Below are 26,584 nucleotides of genomic sequence, written 5' to 3'. Positions count from 1 at the left end.
GTGTTTGCATATCAGAAACTATATTGTCCTGACATTGCATATCAGAAACTATAAGGCGGCGAGCTGGCAGAAACGTTAGCATGCCAGGCGAAATGCTTAGCGGTATTTCGTCTGACATTACGTTCTGAGTTCAAATTCCGCCAAAGTTGACTTTGCCTTTCATCCTTTTGGGGTCGATAAATTAAGTACCAGTTGCACACTGGGGTCGATGTAATCGACTCAATCCCTTTGTCTGTCCTTGTTTGTCCCCTCTATGTTTAGCCCCTTGTGGGCAGTAAAGAAATAAGAAACTATATTGTCCAGTGTATCCCTCTAATTTTCTTTTCATATGATAGGATGTTATTTGAGGGAGATTCAACTGCTATTTCTAACAGGCAGTGACCATACAGAGACTGTCTAGTTCATGGTTAAGCAGGCATAAATCTAACAGTTGTCTAATGATAGATGATTATTTTCTTTTTTATGTAGCTTTTGTTGTTGCTGTTCTTTTGTATTAAATAACATTGGCCACATTGTAGAAATCTTCATTCAATGAAATTTTGAATTGCAAACATCATTCTAATAATATTGGGCTGATTGTTCTTGGTTTTAGGACCAAAAATGTTGAACTAGAACTAGAAGAAACTGGGATTTGTTCAAGAAAATTTTTTAGTAGTTTATTAATTATTTGGAAGATGTTGGTAAAAGCTCCTATACCAATTCTGATAATGTATATGATGAGAACACAGGAATGGCCAAATTGTTAAGAAATTTTTTCTTCAATCATCAGGTCCTGCATTCAGTTCTACTGTACAGCATCCTGGGAAAGTGTCTTCTTATATAGTCTTGGGTTGATCCATGTTTTTGTGTGTGAAATTAGGTTGATAAAAACTTTTTGATTGACTGTACTTTGTTTACAGTTGTGGTCTTATATCAGGTAAAAAGTTCATTACTTAACTAAAGTGCTCACAATGGTAATAACCATTATCCTATAGGAACCATTTTTGTTGCTAGATTGACATGAATTATCCTGAAATTTTATTATGATTCTCATTTGTAATTTCTATTTATATTTTCAAAGTACTCGTGAAAATTATAAACAATCTTTTTTTATCTTCCCTTTAATAAATATCAGACTTTATGCCAACATCAAAAGTCTTAGTCTTAGCTAGAGAGTTGCAAACAAAGAGCATTCTTTTTTCTCATTGCTCTCTCTCTCTCTCTCTCTCTCTCTCTCTCTCTCTCTCTATCTATCTATCTATCTATCTATCTATCTCTCCTTCTCTCCCCCTCTCTCTCTCTCTCTCTCTCTCTCTCTCTCTCAACATATTGTAATAGTAGTTCTGAAGACTAGGAGTTAAAGACAAATGTAAAATACTTGTGACATTTTTTACTACTTAATTACTGCTACATTTATCAATTTAGTCCTTCCTCCTTGCTGCCCAATCATCAGAATAGATTAACATTTTTTTCATTTTCTCTTTTTTATTATCTGTCCTTCACTTTTCTTCAACAGAACAGAGTTGGATACCATTACAAGACATAAACAGAAAGTTTGGCTCAAATCAAGTTATCTCCGGAAATTTACCACGTATTATGTCAAAAAGAGTATTTACTTTTGTTTAATCTTGTAGGATATTGATTAAGTTTCCAATATCTTAATGGCATTTACATCACTGACTCTCCAGAGACAAAAGGACAAAAAAATTCTACTTTGAATTTAGACCACGAAATTGTGTGATTATTAATCTAAATACCATAAAACATCGAGTTTAACTCTTTATCCTTTGAAGTATTCCAACTACTCTTTGAGTAGAATAATGGATTTCTTTTGAAAGGAACTGACATTCCTCTGATGGATAAAAAGAATATTGAATTTTCTCCATTATACTCCTGACAATTATTTTATCAGTCCTTGAAGATTTGGATGTGGATTAGTGAATTAATGAATTTTAGTTTCCAAAATTCCTGTTCTTTACCAACTGTTTTATTATCACTATTTTCTGTATATCCTCACACACACACAAAATGTCCCGTGTATATACATTATCATTATCATCATTATCTTTTGATATCCATTTTCCATGCTGGCATGGGTTGGACAGTTTGACAGGATCTGACAAGCTGCAGGGCTGCACTGATCTCTAGTGTCAGCTTTGATATGTTTTCTATGACTGAATTCTCTTCCTAACACCAAGTACCTCACAGCATTGTACTGGGTGCTATTTTCCTGCCAATAACAAGTTATAAGAACAGGAAAGAGGCATGAAATAAATCATGTTTGTTGCCGAGACACTGCATCCTTTAAAACCTCCATGCTTCCTGAAATTTGCCAACACTACACCTGGTATCCCCCCCCCCACCCTCCATACGCATGCACACATGTATATCATGACTCATACACTGTTCACTTTCCTGGCTTTTGTACATAATTCTATGTACTGTACATGCACCTTTGATGAGATAAATTGCACCTGAGCACTATATACTGTAATTTCATTATTATTATTATTATTACTATAGAACTTGAAGTAGATAAAGTTATAAACAATCTTTTCTACTATAGACACAATTCTGGAAGAGGAAGTTCGTCGATATAATTTACCCCAGTATTCAACTGGTACTTAATTCATTGACCCTGAAAAGATGAAAAGCAAACTCAGCCTTGGCAGAATTTGAACGTGAAATAGACAGATGAAATGCCACTAAACATTTTGTTTGGCATACCAAGGATTCTACCCGATCACTAGCCCATTGCCTTAGTGTTGGCACTCCGTCACTTACAATGTCGAGGGTTCCAGTTGATCCGATCAACGGAACAGCCTGCTCGTGAAATTAATGTGCAAGTGGCTGAGCACTCCACAGACACGTGTACCCTTAACGTAGTTCTCGGGGATATTCAGCGCAACACAGAGTGTGACAAGGCTGGCCCTTTGAATTACACGCACAACAGAAACAGGAAGTAAGAGTGAGAGAAAGTTGTGGTGGCAGAGTACAGCAGGGTTCACCACCATCCCCTGCCGGAGCCTCGTGGAGCTTTAGGTGTTTTCGCTCAATAAACACTCACAACGCCCGGTCTGGGAATCGAAGCCATGATCCTATGACCACGAGTCTGCCGCCCTAACCACTGGGCAATTGCACCTCCTAGATCATTGCCTTAGATAAAGCTATGAATAATAGTGTTTGACCCATTAGCATTAAGATAACTCTGTCAAAGGCAAAGCTTATTTATTCACATTGTTTTCAATTAATCATGCATTGTCCTATGGTTTTGAAGTTTTGCTGATGCGATTGTTTATTGTTAGATTGATACTGTAAAATATATGAGAGAAGCTGGACCTGGTCAGCTTCAACATAAAATTGGTAGAATACTTGAACCGGATATGGCTGGTTTAAATGCTAAAGGGTTACATGATTGAGCTAAGAAACCTTCTGAATGGAAAAAGTCAAATGCTGCCCTTCCATTCAAAGAGCTTTTTAACCCAATATTTAAATATTTAAATGCTATTATTCATAGCTTTATCTAACTTCAAGTTCCACCATTAAAAGTTATATATATACTCATTCTTACTTAGATATTTGCCTGTATCTCCGCAGCACAGTTCTTCAGTTGTCAGGGAGATATTAAAAACAAAGTAAAAAAATTCTATCAGCTTTGCCAATATGATTCAAAGGAAAACAAAGCAATCTGTCTGTCTGGTTTAGGTAGTTCACTTTCAGACCATTCCAAAGCACATTTTGCCTTCTGCAACAACTGTTTTTCAAATTACTCACTTTCTGACAGAACGAAATTTTAATGTCTCATGTGTATAACATTGATATCTTGCTGATTATGGCAGCTGCCCAACCATGTCTTTGAGCAGATGGCCTAATGTCGAAGTCAACAATCAAACTGCGCATTTTCACAACTCAGCACTTTCATATCAATTTACACCATCAGGTGTGTGCACATCTTTGTTTGCTTATGTATGCATGTTTTGGTGTGTGTGTGTGTGGGGGGGGTGCATATAATGAAATTTGTCATACGAAGCGGATAAATGGTGGTGGTTGTCACAGTAGTATCAACTACTACTGCTACTATTACTGCTACTACCATGACTTTCTGTTTGCAAATTTGAGAAGGAAGAGCAATACTGGTAGCCTTTTCTACCTTTATAAGACAAATGAATTGAAGAAGTAAATGTAATTAATATAGGAAGGGCATCCAGCTGTAGAAACTCTGCCAAATCAGATTGGAGCCTGGTGTAGCCATCTGGTTCGCCAGTCCTCAGTCAAATCGTCCAACCCATGCTAGCATGGAAAGCGGACGTTAAACAATGATGATGATGATGATGATGATTCAGTTTGAACATATTCATAATAACTAAAGAAAGAAGAAGTGCAGAAAGGGTGTTTCAAAGGGATTCAATTTAGGAGAGGAAATACTGTATAGTGGTTTTTAGTACAAAATTTTGGAGGCTGATACATAAAAATGGGAGGAGCAGCAGAAACAGGTGGATCAAAAGATTTAATTGGTTGTGGTATATGGCAGAGTTTGGCTGTTGAAGCAGTAGTGATAGGGGAGAGTAGAGGCGCAATGGCCCAGTGGTTAGGGCAGCGGACTCATGGTCATAGGATCGCGGTTTTGATTCCCAGACCGGGCGTTGTGAGTGTTTATTGAGCGAAAACACCTAAAGCTCCAAGAAGCTCTGGCAGGGGATGGTGGCGAACCCTGCTGTACTCTTTCACCACAACTTTCTCTCACTCTTACTTCCTGTTTCTGCTGTGCCTGTATTTCAAAGGGCCAGCCTTGTCACACTGTGTCACGCTGAATCTCCCCGAGAACTACATTAAGGGTACACGTGTCTGTGGAGTGCTCAGCCACTTGCACGTTAATTTCACGAGCAGGCTGTTCCGTTGATCGGATCAACTGGAACCCTTGACGTCATAAGCGACAGAGGGCCAATAATAACAATAACGATAGGGGAGACAGGAAAGGTCCAGCTCAGTAGTAGGCTAGTAGTAACTGTTGTTGCTGATTAGACCCAAATAAGTCCTGACTAAAAAGTCATATGATGAAAGATAATCCAGCCATGGCCATCCAGTTCTTTTCGTTTCATTTCGTTTTTTTTTTTCAGGAATAATAACGCTTAGACTATATTGTCCAATGTGTGTCTCTTTTTAAGATAGTGGTGTGTGGTTTTAGGGAAATTTGGCTGTTATTTCTAGCATGCTGAAGAACCATGCAATAGTAGCCCCATTGGCTCATCTTATAGATTTAGGATGTTGGAGTGTGATTAGCATAACTAGAATTTTTTTTTTTTTTAATATATGGAACACAATGTGATGGGAGAAGCATCATCATTATCATCATCACCACCACCATCACCAATATCACCACTACCACCACCACCATCATTGTCATCATCATCATTATTATCCTCATCATTATTGTCATCATCAGTAGTAGTAGTAGTAGCAGCAGCAGCAGCAGTAATAATAGTAGTAGTAGTAGTAGTAGCAGCAGCAGCAGCAGTAATAATAGTAGTAGTAGTAGTGGTAGTAGTAGTAATAGTGGTGGTGGTGGTGGTGGTGGTGGTGGTGGTGGTGGTAGTAGTAGTAGTAGTAGTAGTAGTAGTAGTAGTAGTAGTAGTAAGCAGATGTTGAGGCTGACAAATGGAAGGGGCTACAGTAGTTGTTGTAACGGTAGTGTTAACAAACAGTGAGAATTACTGTTTGTTGCAGGTGTGTAATGGAATAACGGTAGGCATCTTCAGTGCCTTTGTGAGTAATAATGATGGTGATGGTGATGGTGATTGGGGGGGGGGGGGTAAGTAGTGATGTTGTTAGGTAGCAACAGTATTGACAATAGATAAAGTTACTAACAACAGTACTGGGTAATGGTTGTGAGGGTGGTGGTAGGGGTGATGGCAAGTATTTTTATGGCATATGGTTCTGATATTTCAGGTGCAGTTTGGTTGGTTATGAAGAATCAACATTGGTCAGGAAATCTAATCTTTGACCCCCCCCCCCCCCCAGATTGTTATCTTATGTTTTAACTTTCCTTACAAGATGGCGATGTCCTGCAGCAATGAATTTAATGAGAAGTTGTCAGAAAGTTGGGAAAGTTTTCCTAAGTAGGCCTGGTTCAGAGGAATAATGTCTGTACAAGAATATGAAATGTAATTTCAATACAAATAACAATAGCAACAACAACAACAACAATAATAATAATAATAATAATAATAATAATAAGAGCCATTGAAGTTTCTGGGTTATCGCACAACCTAGTAGAAACAGTTACTTTCCTAAGGCACTGAGCTGGTAGAAACGTTAGCACGCCAGGTGAAATGCTTCGCAGTATTTTGTCTATCCTCACGTTCTGAGTTCAAATTCCACCAAGATCACCTTTGCCTTTCATCGTTTTGAGATCAATAAATTAAGTGCCATTTACATACTGGGGTTGATCTAATTGACTGGCCCTCTCCCTGCAAATTTCTGGCATTGTGCCTAGAGTAGAAAAGAATATTTAGTCACATTCCTTTAAGTTTTGAGTTTATATCTTGATGCAGCCAGCTTCGCTTTTTATCTCTCTGAAGTTGAGTAAATAAATACCAAAACCTGGCATTATTACAGCTGGAATGTCTTTGATCATAAGTCTGTTTGATTAGGACTGACCTGGGGCTAAGAAAAAACTAGAACAAAGCTCCATCCTTTTGATGCATGATCACATGCAATAATAGCAGTACAGACAGGCTATTTCACATTGTAACACTGGTTCTCATCTGATCATTGAAATAATGCTAAACCTAGCTGGGTGGGCCCATTGGGAAACTTGGTGCCTTAGGCAATTTATAAGAGCCCTTGTAAGCTAGTAAAAGAAACTATTAGTATCATAAGTACCAGTTTCTGAAATGTTACCATTGCTATAAGTACTACTAACATTATAATTGATAATAACATTGTTGAGCCAACAAAAGAATTTCTATATGCTTTTTTGGCCAGGCAGAAATAGTAACTAAACTCCCTCAGATCACTTTATACTGTCTTAAAGAAAGGACATGTTAGATAATATGATCTAAAATACATTATAACTGAAAAGAAAAGGTAAAAATAGATGGAATGGTCTTGGAAGGAATGACTTTTGGTCAATGATTTGCTTGATTAAGGTTGACTTGAGGCTTAGCAATAATAACAATCACAATCATATTACAAAAGCTTTTTATTGATTTAAGAAATGAATAAACTTATTAAATACTAATTGGCACTTATGAAGTTACAGCTATAGATGTTACTGTCTTATATTACTCTTTCTTCTTTTGGCAGAAGGCCATCAATTTTGAAGGGAGGGAACAAGTCAATTATATAGACATCAATACATGACTGGTATGTTATTTTATTGACCTTTGAGGGACGAAAAGCAGAATTTGAACTCATAATGTAAAGAACTGAAAGAGTTTCCACTAAACATTTTGTCTGTTGTGCTAACAATTCAGCCTCCTATCAATTCTGCCTTCCCTAGTGTATTACTGGTACTTATTTTTAGTGATATTTTCAGATTAAAAAGATAAAAGCAATCTGTGCAAGATTTGAACTCAGAACTAGGAAATGGCATGGTTATACATTTTCAGACTAATTAACAGTTTTGTAGAGGAAAAAACAAAAAAAAAACACTTTAATATTTTCATTTACACTGTATTTCAGCTAATTGGATCTCTGGTTGTTATCAGGTCTGAAAACTTATAAATTGCATTAGCAACAACTCATTTCAGACATTTGCATTTAATCATTTATGAGAAGTAAGGGTTACATATCCAAGAAGCAGTGGCTGTATGTCTGAGAAGAAATGGTTACATGTCTCAGAAGAAATGGTTACATTTTATGGGTAGTGGTGGTTACATACCTGACAGAAAGTAGTTACATGCCTGGGAAGTAGTGGCAATATCTCCAGGAAGTGGTGGTTATATGCCTGGACGTAATGGTTGCATGTCTCAGAAAGAGTGGTTAGATGCCTGGGAAGTATTAGCTGATACAAGCAAGATATCATTTACCAAAGTTCTTTCTCTGTCAGTTGCAAAAACTCTACATCTTATCAAAACGATTTCTTAATTATAATTCCTAGTTTATAGAAAAACAAAGTGGAATTCTTATATAAGAGATTGGCTGAAATGTAAATGGTTCTAAAGTAATGGAGTGTAACTCAACACTAGTTAATTAATAAACAGTGAGTCATCTTACACTATATTTATGAATGAAATAAGATATTGCTCATTTGAATTAATCAACAACTCATTAGATTCAATATGCTGTAATGATAAACATATTAAATCTCAATTTTTTTAAAGACTATTACTTCTACTGCTAATTGTATTATTTGTACAAGCAGGGTTTGTGTGGTTAGAAAGTGCACTTTCAATCACATGACTTCAGAGTGGCTCCTACTGGGTGATGGTTTAAACAAGTGACTTGTGCAATAGCCTTGAGTTGAGTGATGTTTTGTAAGTGAAACTGTACAAAAAAACTTGTTATATATGAGGAGATAGCCAAAAGTAACTGGAAACGTTCTCTGTGGAACAAGCCTGTTGTAGTTCGGTTTTCTGCTGCAAGAAGCCATTTGATGCAACCTTCAGGCATCAGTCTGCTGACCAGTGTCATCGATTGGAGTCGTACTGCCACATGGTGTATCTTTGTTTTGCAGTGCTTCTCTCCTATTCGTTGATTTTTTGCACTGGCTGAAATGAAAGAACAGCATGTTTCCATGAAATTCTGTATTCTGCTGGAGAAAAAGGTAGCTGAAATAGTTGTCATACTTCAAACAGCTTAGAGGGATGCTGCCATGAGCAAAACACAATTTTATGAGTAATTTTCATGCTCTAAGAATGGTCACTGGTCGCTTGAAGACCAACCTCGTCCAGGACAATCATTGATCTCCTGAATGAATGAAAACATCGTGAAAATTCATGAACTGATCTTGGAGGACCATCACTGGATAATTGACGAACTAGATATGATTGGTGTGTCCTGGAGCTCTTGTCAACGAGTGAAAAGAGTTGCAACAAAATTTGTGCCTTGCTTGCTCATGGAAGTTCAAATGAGTCATGATTAAATGTGTGTTGGGAACTGAGAGAACAGTTGATCTGGACTTTCTTTTTCAAAAGTCATCACTGGTAACGAAAGCTGGTGCTATGGAATTTGCAGATGTGGAAGAGGAGAAGAAAAAAGCAGCAGAGTCATTAAAAGGCATCACTTCACAAGAGCTCCAACACTGCTCTGAACAGTAGAAAATGTGTCTGGACCAATGCATTGCTTCAAATGGAGAATACTTTGAAGGTGATAAAAATGTAAACATGTAAAACTAAGTGAATAAAATAATATTGCAAAATTCTTGTTTCTTTTGGGTACCCTCTCGTATGTGTGTGTTTGTCTCTGCATGACTTCACATCACTAACAGTGCAAAAACAAAATTTCCTATAGCTCAGTAGTTTGATGTGTGAAACACTAATAGAATAAAGTTCCTTATTTGCAAGAGAAAAAAGTTGACATACAAAAGGACATCCAGTCATGCAATATTGTCTCAAGAAGTCTTGTTAAACCAATATCACCATGGTAAAAGATGTTGCAAAAACGATGATGAGGATGAGCATGATGTTGATGACAGAAACTTAGGTGAGGGATAATATCTTAGCGAAAGCAACAAGGTTTCAAATCTTAGGTAGGAATTGTTTTACTTCTGGTTAGCCCTTTTGTGATCATTTTTCCCAAAGACATATTCTACTTGTGTGTTCCTATTAATTTTGGAAATAATTAAGAATTATGAAAGGATTCTATAAAGTCCTTTATTCAATGGAACATAAATTGACAGATTTTAACTCAAATATGAACACTTCACCCGCAAAGGTTTTGAACCATAAACTTTGTGGTGATTCTAAGTGACTTGGTATTGAAAACATTAACATGCTTGATAGAGGCATAAACCAAAAGCTCTTGCAATAAGAAAGGGAGTTTTAATGTCTATATTTATTATTTAAATCTATAAATAGATTATATATTTCTATCTCTAGTTTACAGGTCTTTAATTTATGAAAATTTTTATAACTTCCAAAAATTATTTTAAATTCAACAATCCAGAGATGGGGATAGGGGTAACAATATAAGAAACATAAGATTATACCATTCATAGAATTTATGAAGATCTTGCCATGCATCAAGTAATTGGTCTAATCTATCAGCTTGCCTTTTTTTTTTTGTCTATTTGAAATTCAAATATTTTTAAAGGAATTTTAAAATTACACGGCTCTTTTTTTTGTTTTTGTCTCTTGTAAAAAGTGTTCCATCTTCTTCAATATAAAAAACCTCAGCAGTTTTCATCTCCACAAAGTTAATGTTACACTTTTATGCATGATATATTTTACTCTATTTAGATCTTCGAGTAAGTTTGTCATTAGAAGCCATTCTGTTTTTGTTGATATTTTTTTCTCAAAGTACTTTTTTTCAAAAGATATATATTCACTTCAGTTGAACACTGTTTTTTTTTTGTTTTTTTTTTTATCTTAGATGTGGAACACTTATCAAGAATTTCTTTTGATTTTTATGCTTATTTTCACAGACTGTTGCTAGACGTCTGTAATTACAGGGATTCTTTCTTTTATGTTCATATTTGTTGATATTTTTTATTTGGAGAGTTTTCTCAACTTCTTTCGTTGATACATTGTTGTCCTTTTGAAAAACTTCATTTCTCTGTGTTCAAAAGCTAGATATCAAATCATAGTATTTATTATCAGTATTTACATTTTCCCTCTCTCTCATATTCTTGTGACTTCCATACCTAGGAAGAAAGAAAAACACGACAAAACAAAAAACAAAACTGACAAAAACAACATAGTTATCTGAATTTTATAATTGTTGTTTTTTATTAGAGTGGGAAAGTATTTACATATGCTACAATGTTAGACTTGTTGTTTAATGGCATTTCATTTAGTATCTCTTTATTCTGAATTCAAACACCTTTGAATATAATCAGATAAGCATCAGTAGTATAATGGGGTAATTCAATTGACTATATCCTTCTCTCCATCGAAAATTGGTCATCTGTGTAATTATAAAACAAAAGTAAACCCAAATTTGTTGTTATTGTTATTGTTATTCGCACATTGGGCCTATTTATTGCTTAATGTTATATTTTGTTGCCAGGGAAGGAACATCTAAATTACAGATTTCACTATACGCTGAGGTTTTTGTTTTGCTTTTTTCTTTTTTTTTTTCACTAGAAAGGCAAACTTACTCTGTTACTATCTTATCTTTTGCAAATGTTAAATGGATGCTAATTTGCATTAGAAAATCATAAAAGAAACACAAACTCTCAATGTATGGAAATAGAGTCAACAACAACTTTTATTTATTAGAATAAGTTTTCACACAAAATGATTCCATTAAAAAGATAAATTAAACAATTACTGATAAAATAGATAAGTATATTGGTTTATTGATTGAAATATATATATATGTGTGTGTGTATATATATATATATGTGTATGTATGTATGTATATATACATATATATATATGTGTATATATATATATATATATATATATATATATATATATATATGTATGTATGTATATGTGTGTGTGTGTGTGTGTGTGTGTGTGTGTGTGTGTATGTGGTATATATATGTATGTACATATATATATATATATATATATATATATATATATATATATATATATATAAATCAACATTTTAATAATAAATAATAGTAATATACCAACAGATAACTTTATAGCTGTCATAACAGATAAGGAAGTCGCTAACTTGGTTTATAAATTCATTGATACACAGATATCAATACATAACTTGATAAATCAAATGAAATTATTGTCCAAGACTTTGTAATCCCATATAAAATGTTAAATGTCTCCAAAGTTTTCAAATGTTTGTGATAATTCATCATTGCAACTTGTATGATTTTTATTAAAATTATTTTCTATTTCTTTTTCAGGTACTATTAAGTGGTAAGTATCTTCTAAATTTTACATAAATAATGATTTTTTCAGGCATAATTTTGGTGGATGAGTTTTGGTTTCTAAAAATACTTAGAAACAAACACAGAGTTTTGAGGAATTAAATGGAACTTATGGAATCTACTTCTGGAAGAGAATATCTACAACTAGTACTTATTTTCTTCTTCTTTTACCATTCTTGTTACAATTTTCTTCCTCTTTTACCATTTTTGTTACAATATTCTACATTAATTTTGAAAATAATGAAATATTTCATAAAATAACTCTGCTATTATTAAATGGCATTTAAAGCAAAACTTAACATGAAATTTTGATTGAAGGATTTAACTAAAACCATTTTAAAACTAGAAGTTTATATTATTGAACCAAGGGTAGTTGCATGCAGATTGGTATCAAAACGTACCCTTTAGCATTTAAACTGACCATAGCTGGCTAAAATATTCTACCTGTTTTATGCTCAAGCTATTAAATTCTGGCTTTTCATACCTACCACACATAGTCATTCTAAAAAATCTCAAAACTATGATGAATTCAAAACAATGTGAGTAAATAAGTATTAAATTTGACAGATTAATCTCAATGTTAAAGACTTAAGGAACAAAAACTAAGTTAATTTTGAGAGAATTTAAGATTTTGAACTCCGAAGTGATTCATATTTACAAATATGTTAGACTGAAGCACGGTAGATGAGAAGTTATGATTCTAAATGCAGAATATACATTCAAAACTTATTTATGCATGATATTCTACTGGAAGTAGGCACAACATGACGAAGTAGATAATGCTAGAAGAGTTTTCAATTATAATAACCATATGCTCCAACTATTAGAAAATATTTTTAAAAATTAGAAAATATTAAAAAAAGCTAAAATGGAATCCACTGGATGTGTGTTTAATTAGTCTCAATAACACTGAACAGATGAGACAAATATTCACAGGATAGGATACTAGTCTATCAAAGTTAACTTTCCAGAAAGCTTCTCAGTTATTTATTATGATTTTACCTCCTCAAGACACAAAAAATGCCTATGACCTGCCATACAGATCTGTATTTATATGATTGTAATCCATTGCTTTATCTACATGTCCTCCTGGCATCCTGCCTCAGTAAACCATCAAGTGGATCTTCTCTATAGGTTACCCAGACTTCTTGGAATAGCAGCCAAATCCCCTTCAAAATATATCCTATTATCTTAAAAATTGAGAAGGATACAGTGAACAATGTAGTTCAAAGTACAAATGCCTGAAAAAAGGCAGGATGGTCATTAGTGGAATAGGTTGATTACAAGTTTGTTTTATCAGAGCTGACCTGAGGGCTAAGTGACAACATCCAGTCCATATTGTTATTTCTGTGTGCATATCTTATTTTATGCACTTGTGTGCACTGATATGTATAAATTAAATTAAATTAACTTTGTTAAACATGAAATAGTTTATTCCATTTAATATCATTAAATCATTAAAAACACTCTTCATCAAACTTTGAACTCAGCTATCCTCACTGAACCAAGCCAGATACTTATAGTAAGATTATTATCCTCTTAGGTGATGGTTAATTCTATCGTTTATGATTGCCATATTTAAAAGTAGATTCAAGATGTGTGTTGGGGAGAGAAGCGATTAATGTAATTATTTTAATCAGCAGCTCTACTTTGACCATTATCCTTAATTGCTTTGCCAAATGAGAGTGAATAACACGAAGAAACAAGAAATGGACAAGAAAATGTTAAGATGGAAAGATTTAAGGAAAATTTCGTTAGAGCTAATAAAATTCTCATTATCTATAGACATTGTTACCCTTTTGTGATCATATTTCTAATGAAATACTCTGCCTATGTGTTTCAATTATTTTTTAAAATAAACAAGATTTAGTTGGTGTTTTGAAAATGACTTGAGAAAACATTGTTACATAAAATCTTTGATGGAAAGTTTAAATTTAGATATGAACACTTTAAACTGGGAAGGTTTTTTTTATCATAGAAGCAGGGGCAGTCTCAGGCGGGTTGATGTCAAAAAGGTCTGCAGTAAACAGCTTCTAACTCTTATGAAAGCTAAATTCTTCAAAAGTCAAGAGGCACAACACAACTAGCATAAGATTTTTTTAATTTGAAAACTCTCGCAAAATTTTAATTTGGCTAATTAGAACAGAAACAACTTATTAATTTAATTAAAAGTTTAAAAGTAAATTACTCATGTTTCAGAAAATGTGCTTTTAAATTTCACAATCTGTTGCATAAAAAACATCCAGTCTGGCAGATTATATTACTTATAAACACTTTAATTAAAACTTACTATAGCAATTTTACTACTACTACTATGGTTTTCTTCTCTTCCTTTTCCTTTCTCTCATTCCTCTAGATTTTGATGAAGTTTAGAATAGGTTAGTATTGCTTCATACAGTAATATTTATGCTGGAACTAACATATTGATGGCAATACAAGCACTCCAACAAAACTAGAAATTATTACCAGAAATAGCATGGCTAGTTATTATGACTTTTTAATTAGGCATAAAAAAAATGAATAAGGAGTGCCTAAGGTCATAATACATGTACTTGCATTAAGATATGAGCTCAAAAACCATTAACTAAAAGTCTGTTATCACAGTCACTCATCCATGTTTCTTATTAATATCTTAAATGAATGCAAAGTATTTCAAATTTAGTTTAATATTTTGCCCAGAGACACAAGCAAATCACAACTGCCAAAGAAAAAGAATGTTTTTCTTTCTACAGTTGCTTTTCTCAGTTGTTTTCTTTGTTATTTTCTTTTCTCTCATTACCAACAAAATAAAGATATCTAACCATATTTAGCCATTTCATTTCCCTGACAATACTCATATTCTTGGAAACCAAATCAAAACGATGTTCAACTCATTAGCATGAGAAAGTTATTGTTGATTGGGCATTATATTTAACCCTTTAACATCTACACCAGCCACAAGTGCCCTTAATTACTTATTGCATATAACCATCGGGAAGGGGGTGGGTGCGCTGAAAGTGTAGCTGTTAGAATAATAGCCTGGGCAAAGTTTAGAGAGCTCTTACCCCTGCTGGCGACAAAGGGACTCTCACTCAGAGTAAAAGGCAGACTGTATGACGCATGCATACGAACAGCCATGCTACATGGCAGTGAAACATGGGCTGTAACTGCTGAGGACATACGTAAGCTCGCAAGGAATGAAGCCAGTATGCTCCGTTGGATGTGTAATGTCAATGTGAATACCCGTCAGAGTGTAAGTATCTTGAGAGAAAAGCTGAACATTAGAAGCATCAGTTGTGGTGTGCAAGAGAGACGATTGCGCTGGTATGGACATGTGGTGAGAATGGATGAGGATAGCTGCGTGAAAAAGTGCCACACCCTAACAGTTGAGGGAACCCGTGGAAGAGGTAGGCCCAGGAAGACCTGGGCTGAGGTGGTGAGGCAAGACCTTCGTACATTGGGCCTCACCGAGGTGATGACTACTGACCGAGACCTTTGGAAATGTGCTGTGCGTGAGAAGACCCGACAAGCCAAGTAAGATCGTTGCCAGTGCCCCTGGACTGGCTCTTGTGCAGGTGGCACATGAGATGCACCATTTTGAGCATGGCCGTTGCCAGTACTGCCTGACTGGCTCCCATAGGATTTTCGAGTGAGATCGTTGCCAGTGCCCCTGAACTGGCTTGTGCGGGTGGCACATAAAAGACACCATTTCGAGTGTGGCCGTTTTCGTGCGGGTGACACGTAAAAGCACCCACTACACTCTCTGAGTGGTTGGCGTTAGGAAGGGCATCCAGCTGTAGAAACTCTGCCAAATTAGATTGGAGCCTGGTGTTGCCATCCGGTTTCACCAGTCCTCAGTCAAATCGTCCAACCCATGCTAGCATGGAAAGCGGACGTTAAACGATGATGATGATGATGATGATGATGAGTTGTTACACAAGAGTTTATACTTAAAGATATTCCAAAAAATTATTATATAAAATCCTTTAATTTATAAATTTTTCTATGACTGATTTAAGAAGCACAACAATGGTTGTTGTTGTTGTTGTTATTGCAGCAGTTGTAAAATATTTTTGTGATAGGAAATGTTGTTTATTGGAAATTACATTTAATCCATGAATTCCAATATGCTACAGACATCTGTAAATTTCAACTAAGAACTGCAAGTAACTAATTTTCTAAGTATGATATTTCTCTTGCTTTTACTAGATTAATATCCACAAAACTCTATGTACTAAATTAGAGCAAATTTTTTTGTTATCTATCTTTTTACCATTATGGTGTATAGTTTTAGGTCATGATTTCACAACTGAAAACAGTTGGGATTGTTGGTTTGCATGCAGCACCAACACTTGTTTTCACTGAGATGCAACTACTATCATCAACAGTGATAGTAAATAGTTGGAAAAGAGTTTACGTTGTCATGGCAAAAATCTTCTGGCTTATCAGCTCCTGTTAAACCATCCAATTCATGCCAGCAAAGGAAACAGACATTAAATAATAATGATGATAATGATGATGACGATGACGATGATGATGATGATGATGATGATGAGGATGAGGATTTTTACTATTGTTGTGATGATGTGGCTCCTCTTAAATTTCCAAGTCTAAGCCAAAGTTTCAAGCCAAAACTATTTGGCTTCTAATCTGCAAAAACTCTTCCCATGCATTCTCACATCTTCAAAATAACCCAGTGAGAGAAATTTAAAGTTGTCATCAAATAGTAATCTTATAACTTATTTCTAATCATTCTCATATTTCAATTGTTACTATTGTATATTTTTATCCAGTTGCTAACATAAACCAAGTTTCCATTTTTGAAATTACTACTTCGTTCATGCCTTTCCTTTATAACTTTCTGTATCATTTCCTGTATGTTGTGGTGGTAGTAATGGTGATGGTGTTGACACCATGGCTAAATTTCATTGATGAGTGAGCATGTTGCTGCTAAGCAGTTATTTATATTTTCAACTCAATTTACAACCATTCAGAAGCCAAGGTGATTTAAATCCCAACTAGTTAAGATGTATGAATTAACGATAATCGGTTATCAATCTGTTGCTAATCCATAGTTTAGTGAGAGATTGTCTACAGTGACTGATTTCATGAAGAAACTGTATACTAGACACTGAGAGAATGTTTTGCTTTTTTGTAATCCTTGTAATAGTTATAGGCGGTTGTAAATACATTGTTTTTGGGCTTCTGATTGTAATTCAGTTTTATAAATAGTTAATGTAAATGCTTTTGTAGATTATTTTAATTAACCGTATTTTTTAATTAATATTGTCACAACAGTAAGGCAGAGAGCTGGAAGAAATGTTAGCACGCCAGGTGAAATGCTTAACAGTATTTCGTCTGCCGCTACGTTCTGAGTTCAAATTCCGCCGAGGTTGACTTTGCCTTTCATCCTTGTCCGGGTCGATAAATTAAGTACCAGTTACACACTGGGGTCGATGTAATCGACTTAATTCCTTTGTCTGTCCTTGTCTGTCCCCTCTATGTTTAGCCCCTTGTGGGCAATAGAGAAATAAGAAACGTTAGCTCGCCAGGCGAAATGCTTAGCGGTATTTCATCTGTCTTTACATTCTGAGTTCAAATTCCGCCGAGGTTGACTTTGCCTTTCATCCTTTCGGGGTCGATAAATTAAGTACCAGCTGCGTACTGGAGTCGATTTAATCGACTGCTCCCCCCCCCACTCCCCAAAAATTTCAGGCATTGTTCCTAGAGTAGAAAAGAATATTGTCACAACAGTGTTGTTTGTAAATCAATCACATTCAAAATAACTGAGGAAAATGATTCAATGTTGTTCAGAAAATGATAATAATGCTACTAATATTAAAGCTTTTGAGCTTAAACTGCCTAAAGGGTAATTCATCTCCCCACAAATTAAGTCTCTAAATGTTTCGTATCTTGTCATGAGTATATTATATCTGTTATGAACTTTTTATCCATTAATTGGTATTGCAAGCCATTAATTGACTAGCTTTCAGGCTGACATAGATTACTGTCAGTGTGTAGAGTACTACTCTCTTTCATATCTACGCCTGTAACACTTAAAATACTAAATCATATTTGATTATGCAATCGTATTTGTTTGATAAGGGATTTAACCTGCAATTATGAGTTGTAACGGGAACAATTGCATCAATGCAGAGTCACGGTAAACATTTAGAAAAACACAACTGCTGTTGTTTTCATGTTTGCTTCATTTTGTAATCGTATCATATACCTTATTGGTTTCAAGACTAACAGTTTTGGGGGGAAGGATGTAAGTCAATTACATTGACCCCAGTGTTCAACTGGTACTTATTTTATCGACCCCAAAAGGATGAAAGGCAAAGTCAACTTCAGCAGAATTTGAATTCAGAACATAAAGACAAATGAAATACTTTTAGAAATAATACATTTCTAAATCTCTCAAAGAGACTTATGCAGTAGTAATACGATGAAGTAGTTGTATGCTGTCAACTTAATGTGACAGTCCCATGAAGGGAATAATACTACTGTTGTTTAGACCTGGGAAACTGCACCGCTTCCTGTCAGCCTTGATACATTTCTTGTGTCCTTATGTTTACAAGGGGGAGACAAGCACCTCCACCCAGCTAAGCCTGCATCCAGAGACATGTTTCTGAGTCTTTGTTCATCATCAGTCTGGAGTAGCATGACCTGCTAGTCGAAGATGCCTGTCAAGCTCTTGTAAACATATGATAATTCTAGTGAAATACCTTCACTGATTTCAAATTTAGAAATAATACATTTCTAAATCTCTCATAAGGACACAAGAAATGTATCAAGGCCGACAGGAAGCGGTGCAGTTTCCTAGGTCTAAACAACAGTAGTATTATTCCCTTCATGGGACTGTCACATTAAGTTGACAGCATACAACTACTTCATCGTATTACTATTGCATAAATCTCTTGAGAAATTTAGAAATGTATTATTTCTAAATTTGAAATCAGTGACTGTATATCACTAGAATTATTATGTTTACAAGAGCTTAACAGGCATCTTCGACTAGCAGGTCATGCTACTCCAGACTGATGACGAGCAAAGACTCAGAAACATGTCTCTGGATGCAGGCATAGCTGGGTGGAGGTGCTTGTCTCCCCCTTGTAAACATAAGGACACAGGAAATGTGTCAAGGCCGACAGGAAGTGTTGCAGCTTCCTAGGTTTAAACAACAGTAGTATTATTCCCTTCATGGGACTGTCACATTAAGTTGACAGGATACAACTACTTCAAACGAAATACTGCTAAACATTTTGTTCAGTGTGCTAACCATTCTGCCAGTTTGCTGCCTTGACATCATATATTTTATTAAGAATCAACTTCATTTGTTGTACATCTACAACCTAAACACTGATAGTTATCCCACTACATCTCAGATACAGATTTATGCAGTATTTAAACCCTTAGGCCTATATCTATTATGAACACCATGTACTTCCAACTAATGGCACTTCACAGTTCATATATATTTCCATAATAATGAATACATCATGACAGTTAACTCTAGCATATACCAGCTAACAAAGGAATCTTTATGTTGTCAACTGGTCTATTAGAAATAGCAACCAAATCTCCCTTGAATTATATCGAACTTTCCTAAAAAAAGAGATGGCTATATAAGATGATATATTTTTAGATACCCTTAAACAGGCATGATGGTCAAGGCTGGAAAGCCTTTGATCATAGGCCTTCACTATCAGAACTGTTAATGAGTTAGTACTTATGGGCTTATACTTAGAAGCATTCCAAAGAGTTTACTACATATAAATTTCCCATTAATCAATTTTTTTTGTATCAGTGAGTGAAACAACAACCAGCCAATCAATACCTACCCTCTCTCTCTCTCTCTCTCTCTCTCTCTCTCTCTCTCTCTCTCTCTGTATGTCTGTCTCTCTCTCTCTCTCTCTTTCTCTCTCTCTCTCTCTCTCACTCTATCTCTCTCTCTCTCTCTCTTACTCTGTTTACACTAAGCCTGTTTCTTACAATTAAGCACCAAAACATTCAATAAATTTGATGGCTAAAGTAGCTAGGCTACCCACAAACCACAACTAATATAAATATCATTCTGTTTGCTGTATCAAGTGATAAGTTAGTGGACTAAATCGTTGAATCAACATTTTCAGTGCATTGTAAATTCAAAGAACTGTAATCTATAATCTATTCAACCATTTGTGTCACATTTACATTTTAGTGGATCACTAACAAATGTTTTATCACCAAATCAATAATATAAACTGTTTGATCAGAGCATTTTTATGGTTCTTTAGGGGGAAATAGTTCAAAGACTATTCTAAACAGAGATAAATAATATTGTGTCAAAATACATTTGAAAATTCTGTGTGATGCTCTTGTTATACTAAATCTTTTAAATTTATTAAAATATGATTTCCTATAATATGTTTTGTAGGCAACAGTGTGTTGTGTGTGTGTACTGGAATAAATAAGATGTGTGAAATTCTGGTTAGTGAATGTTAGTCAAAATAAGCACTTGTACACACTCATACACACACACACATACACACACACACACACACACACACACACACACACACACACACATACATACTGATTTTTTTAATGCTGATTTTCATAGATTAAGACAAGGGTAAAGACCCTTTCAGTCATGAATGACCATGGGATTGCTCCTAGAAAGTTACCCTCTTAGGCACAAGTCCAGTCAAGGTTGTTTATGGAAGACCAGCAGTCACCCATGCATACCTGCCTCCCCTCTCCATGCCACTGATGTTATCCAAGGAAAAGGAAAAGACCAATACAGCTTGGCACCAGTGACATCACAACTCATTTCTACAAATGAGTGAACTGGAGCAACGTGAAATAATATGACTTGCTCAAGAACACAACACACAGCCCGGTCTGGGAATCAAACTCACTACCTCATGATTGTGAGCCCAATGCTCTAACAACTGAGCCATGCACCTTAAAGTTCATATGTATTTCATTTCCATCTGTACTTGAAGAATTTAGACTTTGATGTCACAAAAAAATTACTAGCCAGGAGAGAATTCTAGAATGTAGAGGATCAACATCCTGAGTAGGAGGGTAAGAGTGGGTGCTGGGGTGGGGTTGGACACAATATAGGTAGGTGATGAGAGGATGGACAGATGTGTCAAGAATGCTTGAGGAGAAGTGAAATGAGATCAGCCAGCTCCAAACAGCAGAGGCCATTGTAACAGTGGTAGAAAAGTAGAGAGAGGAAACAGCATGTTTGTGTACTAGAAGCTGGAGTGTGTCAATTGAGTATATACATTAGTGAGTCAACTTAACATCAATCCTTGATTCTTTCAATCAACCTGTCCAAGTTAGGCATTCCTACAATCATATCACAATCACACCTTCGTTGCTGTTGCTGTTCCTGATGTTCTGAATATGGTCAAACATATCCACCCAGATTTAAGAATTTAGTTTATTGCAGGTATGACCTGACTTCTCTAATACTAGTGTAGGCAAGTAAAAAGAGAAATAGCAAACAAACATCCCCCAAATTATTCAATCTTCAAAAAAGACAGATTTATAAAGCAATGTCATCAAGAATACACTAAAATCAAGAATTTGAATAAAATTACTAATTACTGTCTACTAATCAAAGCAACATTACCATTTTTGTTCACTATTCCTGACTCTCAGACAAAGGATCAGAGACCAAAACATTAAGTACTTTACTCCTCATGGCAGTTGACCTTATTAAGCGCTTCTAGGTACTCTCCTATCGATTTTGGTAATTTGATGACAAATCTTATTTTGGAATTACTTTTAGTATTTGTTCCTATTTGTTGGAACTCCTTGATGCTTGAATCAACTAAAGAATATAATTTGTTTTTAGTGTTTTTATAGAAAAAAATAGACAAAATAAATTTAGGAAACATAGTGGCTGTGTGGTAAGTAGCTTGCTTACCAACCACATGGTTCCGGGTTCAGTCCCACTGCATGGCACCTTGGGCAAGTGTCTACTACTATAGCCTCAGGCTGACCAAAGCCTTGTGAGTGGATTTGGTAGACGGAAACTGAAAGAAGCCCGTCGTATGTATGTATATATATATATATATATATATGTATGTATGTGCGTTTGTGTGTCTGTGTTTGTCCCCCTAGCATTGCTTGACAACCGATGGTGGTGTGTTTATGTCCCCGTAACTTAGCAGTTCGGCAAAAGAGACCGATAGAATAAGTACTAGGCTTCCAAAGAATAAGTCCTGGGGTCGATTTGCTCGACTAAAGGCGGTGCTCCAGCATGGCCGCAGTCAAATGACTGAAACAAGTAAAAAGAAAAAAGAAAAAGAAAAAGAAAAAGATTACACATCTCTTAGAGTCTCTCCCACTCATTTTTTTTTTTTTTTTTTTTACACACACCCATGTAATTTCCTTAAATATATTTCAGAAACCTCTGTGTGCTTTAGATGTGCAGACAGATGTGTGAATATTTCCCTATACCCATGAGAGAATAGAAATCTGGGAAGAAGTGTAAAGAAATCCTATCCCCCCAAATTGCATACCAAACTCACAGCTGTCAGCCACAACATTTTAGCAATGAAAGAAATTCTTCCTATCTTATAAAACCCATTTTAAGCAGTAAAATCCCAGCAAGTAGACATTCTTCAGAGTAGTTTTAGTCAATAATTTGTATTAGTCAAGGAGTGGTTCCAGTATTTAATTGACTTAGTGCCACAGAAAGCACTGATTAAAATTGCAATAGAAATATGTAAAATTGTAATGTTCCTAATCTGGTTTTATCTTGGGATAATCTCAGGAGAAATTATCAATTATATCAATAGTGTTTATCTTTTGAAACAGGATATAACAGCCATAAAGGATAATCTTTTAATTTTAGTTTCAGTGAAAGTTGCTTATTCTTTCTCTTCAATTAAATTTACATGAAGGAAACGAACCCAGGATATTGACATATAAGATAATGTTCTTCAAACCTCTTCAACCTACCATACCAATTTTAGTGCAGATATTTCATGACACACACATCCATAAAGTTGGTCAAAAATAGTATGGTGAAAATTACATTTTAATAAATTGTTTTATTTAAATATTTGTTGTTTAACTAAAAATATAATTGTACAAAATTATCTTTAAATTATTTGAATGATGAGATTAATCATTCTACATCCAGGTGAATATTGGTTTCAAATTTCGGCACAAGGCAAGCAACTAGGGGGAGAAGGTAACTCGATTACATCGACCCCAGTACTTGACTGGTACTTATGTTATCGTTCCCAAAAGGTAAAGTCAACCTTGGTGCCACCAATAAATTCAACACTGGCTTTATCAATTATGTTATCAATACATGGTGGCAGCCCTCCATGAACTAATTTCTATAAACAGTGATTATTATTATAAAAATTCTTTCACAGGGAATATTGGATTCAAATTTTGGCACAAGGCCAGCAATTTCAGAGGAGGTGGCTAGTTGTTTACACTGGCCCCATTGTTCAAATGATACTTTTTCTTTTCAACCCCGAAAGGATGAAACACAAAGTCGAACTTGATGGAATTTGAACTCAAAATGTAAAGATGGATGAAATGCCACTAAGCATTTTGTCCAGCATTCTTACAATTCTGTCAGCTCACCACCTTTCTTTCACAAGAAACAGCAACTTTCCTTTATTGAATGGCAAATGGCAAATAATAACTCTTGAGTTATTTCTCCCTTTTTTATGACTCAAATATAAGCTAACAGCAAGACTTCAATCCCTTCATTTATTTGTAAAGAAAATCAGGCAGTTCTCTAAAAGTTCCATCATGTGTCTTGCATATTCTTATTTGTTTCATCAATTTATCATATTATTGCTAAATGGAATTTTATAGATTATGTCAGATGCTGACTCATGCAACATGCTGCATAGAACTTCTCTAAGAGTTAGAAGAATCTCTGCCAATAGTATATGGCTTTTTGGATTTAGCAATCAGTAAAGAAATTTTGTAAAAGGTATATAAAGCATCATTTTTTTTGTTTTGTTTTGATGTAGAAGGAGAAAAATGCTTGACAGCATCAGTTGTTTGCAAAATTGATCTGGAAGTGCTTTAAAATAAGACAAATCTTTATTTGTCTTAGCACAAATTCTTTTCAAGTGCTCTTCTTATCTTGAAGGTTTCACACATTCATTGGAAAACACTTTATCTCAAATCAGGCACATTGGTTACAGCATGTTTGTAGAATGATGGAATAAAGTCATATCTTACATATTCAATAATGTAGTGTCAACATTTCTTCTCCAGTTCTGCCATGGCAATATCTATAAAATAATATATACATGTGTGTGTGTGTGTATCATTATTCTTTTTTTTAACATTATTCATTATAGGGCAGTGAGCTGGCAAAATTGTTACTGTGCCAGGAAAATACTTAGCAGCATTTCTTCCAACTTTACATCTTGAGTTCAAATGCCACTGGGGTTAACTTTGCTTTTCATTCTTTTGGGGTTGATAAAATGAGTATCAGTTGAGCACAGGGGTCTATCTAATCAACTTACTCTCTTATCAAAAATTACCGGCCTTATTCCAAAATTTAAAACCAATATTATTCATTATGGGGCAGTAAGCTAGCAGAACCATTACCACATCAGAAAAATGCTTTGTGATATTTCTTCTGATTTTATGTTCTGAGTTCAAATTCTGCCAACATCAACTTTATTTTTCACCCCTTCAGTTCAGTAAAATAAGTACCAGTTGAGCACTGGGGTCAATGTAATTAACTTTCCAACCTCCATCCTGCTACCTGAAATTGCTGGCTCTGTGCCAAAATTTGAAAGTAATATTATTCATTATAGATATGGCTTGGTAATATTAAAGCATTAGACAAAGTACTTTGCAGTATTTGTATTGACGAGGCCAACTTTATTTTTTATTTTCCAGGGATTGATAAGATAAAGAACCAGTCAAGTGTCAGAATCAATAAATCATTTATGCTCCTCCCTCAAATTTGAGGCATTGTGCCAATAATAGAAATTATATTTCTCATTAAATAAGATGATGCTCTCTAATTACGCTTAATGCAATATAGTATTTGAAATACATAGTATTTGGCTATTTATCTTGAAAACAAAATTTTTTAAGGATTTCTCATTGCTATAAACATTTAAAATGTCATAAAGTTTTATCTACAGAAAAAACAACTGAACTTCAATAACTTTTGGAGTGATTACTTTAGTCTAATTATAAACCTTCAGTTTCAAATTACTTAAGTATTTAATTTAAATTATATATCTAAAATTACTGAAAGGTTATATGAGTTCATTATTTTGTTTAATCTTTTTAATACCAACCCACATAACATCGGCCCTGGTTTTATTTAAATTTCCCATGTTAAATTGATTTAAATCAAAACCTTCCTTCAAAATTTCAGGTTAGTTTATGTTCCAAAATACCAGATTAATAAGGACAAAATTATTTTACTGAACTCTTCATCATTTTCAAAATTAACTGAAGCAACTATAACATATTTCAACAGAAATGTGGTAAAAAAGAAGATGGGTGGTTAAGGTTGATAATGGCATGGTCTGTACTATACGAAATATTTTACTGCATCCAAAGTTTAATAACACACTTTACCAAGTTCAATTTCTGCTACGATCTTATGTCTTTCATGCTTCCAGGGTTGGAAGTGATAATACAAACACTAGTAAGATAGTGGAATTAAATATATCAGCTATATATTCTTTCTTTATAAAAACTCTCCTATGCCTTGCTAGAATAAAATCATTGTAAATATTCTCTTTGCCAGTTTCACCAAATATTTTTACGGTCATTTCTTCTATAAAAACAGTGAGAAAAATATTTTTGCAGCTGGGTGGACCTCTTAAAAAATGTGACTTCAATTGTGACTGTTACTCAACTGGACAAGAAATAACTGCCAAATTATCTCCAAATCATATTCTGTTATCTTATAAAACTAAGGGTAGATTAGATAATGCACATTATAGCGACAGAAAGAAACAACAAAAAAGACAGGATGCTTATCACTTTTGATCATTGGATTGCTTAATCAGGGCTAACAAAGAACTAAACAATAACAACTGTGAAGATTATGGGGTGAGTTTGATTCCACTGTTCACTACCTTGGACAAGTTCTATTGTAGCCTTATGTTGACTTGTACCCTTTTTGTATAGGATTTGGTACAAAGTGAGTGTGCAGAAGTCCATTGCATGTGTGTGTGTGTATGTGTGTACATGCATACATACATACATGGTATAAAAAAAAGACACACAAAGATGATGTAGAAAAATAAAACACTTAGTGAATTATGTTGATGCTCAGGAAGATTGAAAGAAGTCTTGACTGTTTCAAGCATGCACTCTTCTATGGAAAGGATAGATGAGAAGAGAAAAAGATAGAGAGGAAAGAACAAATGTGTTTCAATTAAATGGTCACCACATGTTGAAAATATGTATAGTTTTTGAAACGGTGTTTATCTCTATGACTTAAGTTTCACAAACTGAAATCTTCTGGTGAGAAGGTCACAGTAGAAGGAAATTCAAATCACAAGGATAAATGATTAGTTTCAATAAACCATATGCTCTACAAAATGTATTGAGCCATTCTTTCTCTTACGTTCAACACAATTCAGCATTTGTACACACACACACACA

The 26,584-nt window shown here is 34.7% G+C and overlaps 1 protein-coding gene across 8 annotated transcripts in view; it reads left to right on the top strand.

Annotated features, from left to right (window-relative positions):
- Nucleotides 1–26,584, top strand: part of LOC106869351 (uncharacterized) — a 387,885-nt gene that overhangs the window by 103,090 nt on the left and 258,211 nt on the right. For 6 of the 8 annotated variants that reach the window (XM_089354241.1, XM_089354236.1, XM_089354240.1 and 3 more), the window contains exon 2: nucleotides 11,957–11,969. The exons of the other annotated variants lie outside the window; for them this stretch is intronic. The gene's annotated coding sequence lies outside the window, so the exon portion shown is untranslated. The remainder of the gene's footprint in view (nucleotides 1–11,956; nucleotides 11,970–26,584) is intronic. 8 annotated transcript variants of the gene reach the window in all.

Source organism: Octopus bimaculoides, chromosome 6 (genome assembly GCF_046866305.1).
Source record: "Octopus bimaculoides isolate indiv1 chromosome 6, ASM4686630v1, whole genome shotgun sequence".
In the NCBI taxonomy this organism is placed as follows: domain Eukaryota; kingdom Metazoa; phylum Mollusca; class Cephalopoda; order Octopoda; family Octopodidae; genus Octopus; species Octopus bimaculoides.
The sequence above is the reverse complement of the archived record's forward strand: the minus strand, read 5'-3'. Positions and strand labels throughout refer to the sequence as shown.